This window comes from Oncorhynchus nerka, linkage group LG2 (assembly GCF_034236695.1).
Source record: "Oncorhynchus nerka isolate Pitt River linkage group LG2, Oner_Uvic_2.0, whole genome shotgun sequence".
Lineage (NCBI taxonomy): Eukaryota > Metazoa > Chordata > Actinopteri > Salmoniformes > Salmonidae > Oncorhynchus > Oncorhynchus nerka.
In genome coordinates, this window is record NC_088397.1 from 95,830,525 (window position 1) to 95,836,674 (window position 6,150).

General features: G+C 43.9%; 1 protein-coding gene across 1 annotated transcript in view; it reads right to left on the reverse strand.

Moving 5' to 3' along the window:
* Positions 1–3,520, reverse strand: part of slc6a1b (solute carrier family 6 member 1b) — a 48,437-nt gene extending 44,917 nt beyond the window's left edge. The window contains exons 1-2 of the mRNA XM_065004502.1: positions 3,161–3,520; positions 1–30 (exon numbers count right to left, since the gene is read on the reverse strand). The exon at positions 1–30 is cut by the window's left edge and continues 377 nt beyond it. The gene's annotated coding sequence lies outside the window, so the exon portion shown is untranslated. The remainder of the gene's footprint in view (positions 31–3,160) is intronic.
* Between the last annotated feature and the right edge of the window lie 2,630 nt (positions 3,521–6,150).

A 6,150-nucleotide genomic window follows, 5' to 3' on the forward strand; every position in this document is an offset into this window, starting at 1 on the left:
GGGAACACCGAGCCAGTTGGGAAACCGCACCTGGAAAAAAAGCGCAAGAGAATAATGTTACCAAATATGTCATTAAAATAATGATTGGACCTAAATGTTTACTAAATATTGATTTACCATTGGGAAGAACCAAATTGATGCATTAATAGCGCTGAAAATGAGCTGTTCTGAAGAGTTTTCAGTGAGTCGTATTGTTGGCGCTGGGGACAGAGATGTTTTATGGCCATGGACCTGTGATGTTTATTTTTTATTTAACCTTTATTTAACTAGGCAATTCTTATTAACAATGACCGTCCTACCCGGGCCAAACCCGGATCGACGATGGGCCAATTGTGCGCTGCCCTATGGGACTCCCAATCACGGCCAGATGTGATACAGCCTGGATTCGAACCACTGAGATGCAGTGCCTTTACACCGCTGCGCCACTCGGGAGTGGTGTTTTACAGCGTTGTTAAAGTCTTCGCACATTTAGCAGGTTCTTCAACACTGTTAAAGAGCAGCGTTGTTACTCTAAAAGTCTTCGTACATTTAGCAGGTTCTTCAACACTGTTAAAGAGCAGCGTTGTTACTCTAAAAGTCTTCGTACATTTAGCAGGTTCTTCAACACTGTTAAAGAGCAGCGTTGTTACTCTAAAAGTCTTCGTACATTTAGCAGGTTCTTCAACACTGTTAAAGAGCAGCGTTGTTACTCTAAAAGTCTTCGTACATTTAGCAGGTTCTTCAACACTGTTAAAGAGCAGCGTTGTTACTCTAAAAGTCTTCGTACATTTAGCAGGTTCTTCAACACTGTTAAAGAGCAGCGTTGTTACTCTAAAAGTCTTCGTACATTTAGCAGGTTCTTCAACACTGTTAAAGAGCAGCGTTGTTACTCTAAAAGTCTTCGTACATTTAGCAGGTTCTTCAACACTGTTAAAGAGCAGCGTTGTTACTCTAAAAGTCTTCGTACATTTAGCAGGTTCTTCAACACTGTTAAAGAGCAGGTGGCGATCATCACCGTCCACTGAATCAGTATTTGGAGGTTTAATTGCTGTGCAACGCAACCATTAATAAAATAAAAATGGAAATGGAATTCATTAACACGCTACAGCTTATGCACACAAATAAATATAAATTATACATAAAAACGAGGATAAATGGGAAGTATAAAAACGACCACATATTAATACAAATGAGTGTTAATTATTCAATCAATCAATCAAATGTATCGTATAAAACCATTTTTACATCAGCAGAACGGAAACCCAGCCCAATGAGCAAGCAATGCAGAAACATATTCAACGTTAAATATATAGGCCTAGTCGTTCTTCAATTATTCATAATACACGTCAGAAGACAGTCATTTGGTTGATTTACAAAAAAAAATGTGCGTAATACGGGATACATTGGGCTTGGCAACGTCATGCTTTTGGTATTTTTCTGCATTTATCTTTAGAATAGTACCGTGCCTCTATTGCTGTAGTACAAAGGGGGGGGGGAATCTCCCCGTTTTTCCCCTCAGCTATTTGATATTTATGAGATGAGACGGCATGGAGAAAGAGAAGTCAAACAAAAGGACCCTGTAAGCGCCAAGCTTTGGGCATCATCCCTCTCTTACGTTTCATTTGCTTATGACCATGAATTATGGAACTTCAAAAACGAGTCAAGTGTAGACTGATGTGCAGCCTTTTGGGGGGGGGGCTAAGCGAAATTTGGTTGGGGGGGGATATGGAAGGAAATGGAAGGAAATGTTTTAGTTATAAAGTTAAGTTCGTGCAACTACACATATTGTGATGGGGTGTAGATCATTTGTTGCAGTTTTAAAGCTAATTTCCTGCAGTTCTACACATTTTATAATGACTTATATCATGTTAATGATATCTGAGTGAGAATGACTAACAACATCAATGGGGGCCCCCCTGGAGATCAGGGCACCTGACCATTCGGGATTTGGCCATAGTTTAGATAGTTGGCTAATCTAAAAATGTGTTAGCTGACATGGCTACTTGCGTGACTGTCAGCAGGCAGGTTTCAATTGGTTTATTCAACAAAAGCGATGTTGCAACAACAACAACAAATTGAGAGATGTGTAATGAAAACGGCAGAGATAGGAGACAAAGGGCGACAATTTTTTTATCCGTTCCAACAGGGGTTGATTTTTATTTTGTCTACCTTTCTTTATTGCGACAAATTATGATTGAAACAGTTAAAAAATATGTGTATATATTATGATTCCTGAATTGTTTCTCCTTGCTTTTCTGGTTAGTTGGCAAGTTTCACCATCCAATTTATATCAGATCTACAACCGCGCAAATTTCACCTATGGTGATACGTCGGCATATGAGATTTATTAGAATATGGTAAATATTAGTCAATTATTCTATACAAGCTGACTTTTGAAGGCTGCCTGAGACATGAAACACATAGGTAGGAGAGGATGTAGGCTAATAATCACTAATTTATTAATGCACAATTTGCCTAAATGGGTAATGGAAACGATTACTACAAACCACTTCCTTTTTATCCGATATTGTAGGGTTTTTTTTGCGGACAAGTTTCATTTAAATGTATGACGTCGTTACTTCCAGCCGTTTTAATCCCCGTATCAGATCAATTTTCTATGCAAACTTTCTAAATGTCCGCAACAAATCAGTTCATGGAAAAATGGGTAGTGATTGACATAACAAGATAAAACCTGCTGAACATCCAAATTTCGAAAATGCCCCCGGTGTATTCTTACTCTCAATAGTACGTTTCTTACTATTCTTACTCTCAATAGTACATTTCTGGGGAAGGATGGGGGGGATCGGGGCCCCCTAGTGGCCGGGGACCCTAAGCAACTGCTCATGTCGCTTATGCCTGGAACCTGCCCTGATGAAGGAACTAATCACTGGCTTTCTGGTGGAATTCATTGTTTTGGTAAAATATCACAGTTATGCCTGGAACCTGCCCTGATGAAATGATTCATCACTGTTTTTCTATTGTTTTGGTAAAACACCAGAGTTGCGATGTATCCAATCCAATAGACTAAGACAAGGCTACTCCGTGTGCAAGATCTGAAATCCCGTTTTTTCCCACCGAGACGCAACTCCGTATCCCCAAACGGGTCCACACGGTTTTGTTCAATGTTCTGATCATTGCGCTGAAGTTTACCCACACTATTAAAAGTAAAATCAGTACTTACAATCAAACTTCTATACCAGACAGAATTTTGGGCGATGGTATAGTATCCGTACGTTCATCTAAAAGTTGTGTCCTTACAGATTCTCCCGGAGCAGACCGAAGAAAAGATTTTCCATTTGAAGATAAAGAGAAGCAGAACCAAACTAGGCTCCGGAGGGGAAAGGTGAGTGGTGCTGTCCGTTAGCTCGGTGGTGCTGAAGGAGAGAGACAAGCAGAGCCGGGAAACAACGCAGCGAAACGGGAGCAGCTTCACCTCGAAGCACCGTCTAACTTCGGCCTGGGATGTTCCACGGAGCACAAATCCCCCGCTCTCATCTACATAGCGTCAATGTCATCTGAAAGTCGACCCTCCCCGTGTCCAACATTTCCACCACTGAGATGCGGGCATCTCTGTTGTCTCACGGTTTTATATGCTTAGTGTTTTTTCATCAACTTGAGGGGGGGGGGGGGTTCTACACGAATTGATTGTGCCACTCACACAGAAACACCGTTTGATACGTAATAACCTCCAACATTTTGTCAGCTATGCGTGACTGTTGAAATCTCTGAAAATTGTCACATCCTTGATTCACTAGCAACAAATGCCTTTTTTCTCTCCTATTAATCCACTTAATTTGAAACATGATTGGAACATGTTTTTCACACTTAGTATTCGTTTTATGGTATTAAAATGAATGCTTCCTTTGTAAACCAATGGAGATGGGGACTGAGGTTCAGGACTACCCATGGTGGACTTACCGTGCCCTATTTGAACCAAATGGTTGTATCAATATTCATATTCTCCTTTTTAGCTCTTTACCCCCACTTAACCCCTTTACCCCCACCTCCCCTTCCAGTTCCGAATCCCCCTTTACCCCCACCTCCCCCTTCCAGTTCCGAATCCCCCTTTACCCCCACCTCCCCCTTCCAGTTCCGAATCCCCCTTTACCCCCACCTCCCCCTTCCAGCCCCGAATCCCCCTTTACCCCCACCTCCCCTTCCAGCCCCGAATCCCCCTTTACCCCCACCTAACCCCTTTGACCCTGGCTCCCCCTTTACCCCCACCTAACCCCTTTGACCCTGGCTCCCCCTTTACCCCCACCTAACCCCTTTGACCCTGGCTCCCCCTTTTACCCCCACCTCCCCCTTTGACCCTGGCTCCCCCTTTATCCCCACCTAACCCCTTTGACCCTGGCTCCCCCTTTACCCCCACCTAACCCCTTTGACCCTGGCTCCCCCTTTACCTAACCCCTTTGACCCTGGCTCCCCCTTTACCCCCACCTCCCCCTTTGACCCTGGCTCCCCCTTTACCCCCACCTCCCCCTTCGACCCGGCTCCCCCTTCGACCCCGGCTCTTTCCAAAAGCTAGAGAAACTGGCCAATCAAACAACAGCCCAGAGTGGACATGTTATGGTCGAAACCGTAAAGACATTTAACTTGAGGAAAACCAAACATTCCAGAGACTAGCAGTTCAAATAAAATACTGTCAATCAGGCTGTGGTCGCTGGCGAACTGCAATAATAAGAGTCAGTCAATAAAGAGTCTGGGGGTGGGGGAGACATTTAGCTCACTGCCCCCCCCGCCCCCATGATAACCATGCAGATCAAACTGCAACAATAAGAGTCAGTCAATAAAGAGTCTGGGGGTGGGGGAGACATTTAGCTCACTGCCCCCCCACAGATAGAAGAAAACTTGAAACCTCTTGTGGATAGACCTATAATAACATTGTCATGGTAATGACATAACATGTTATAACCTACCAGCACAGCTACTGCAGGCTCAGCAAAGCTGGTTGTGTACCAGGTTCTCTGGCTCTCGGATAGGGTCTAGGTCGGAGATAATACCGCCAGTAGCTGTGGGCTGTGATCTGCTGCACTATGATGGCATGTAGGCCTAGGTCGTATCCCAAATTGCACCCTATTCCATACGGAGCACACTTGTTTTGACCAGAGCCCTATTGGGGGAATAAGGTGCATCTTGGGACGTATCCGAGGGCTGAAACGGCAGCAGATGGGAAGCCAATGAGGGGTGAGCAAACCTACTAATGATACCAAACGAAATGTAGCATTTCTAAAGCCCATCTGGTTGCTTCTGCAGAGCAGAGAGACACCACCACCACCACCACCGCCACAACACTACATAAAGAGAGATCTAAAGACAACACAACACTACATAAAGAGAGACCTAAAGACAACACAACACTACATAAAGAGAGACCTAAGACAACACTACATAAAGAGAGACCTAAAGACAACACAACACTACATAAAGAGAGACAACACAACACTACATAAAGAGAGACCTAAGACAACAACATAGCAAGGCAGCAACACATGACAACACAGCATGGTAGCAACAACATGGTAGCACCACAACATGGCAACAACATGGTAGCAACACAACATGACAACAACATGGTAGCACCACAACATGACAACAACATGGTAGCAACACAACATGACAACAACATGGTAGCACCACAACATGACAACAACATGGTAGCACCACAACATGACAACAACATGGTAGCACCACAACATGACAACAACATGGTAGCAACACATGACAACACAGCATGGTAGCAACACAACATGACAACAACATGGTAGCACCACAACATGACAACAACATGGTAGCAACACAACATGGTACAAACACTATTGGGCACAGACAACAGCACAAAGGGCAAGAAGGTAGAGACAACAATACATCACACAAAGCAGCCACAACTGTCAGTAAGAGTGTCCATGATTGAGTCTTTGAATGAAGAGATTGAGATAAAACTGTCCAGGTTGAGTGTTTGTTGCAGCTCATTCCAGTCGCCAGCTGCAGCGAACTGAAAAGAGGAGCGACCCAGGGATGTGTGTGCTTTGGGGACCTTTAACAGAATGTGACTGGCAGAACGGGTGTTGTATGTGGAGGATGAGGGCTGCAGTAGATATCTCAGATAGGGAGGAGTGAGGCCTAAAAGGGTTTTATAAATAAGCATCAACCAGTGGGTCTTGCGACGGG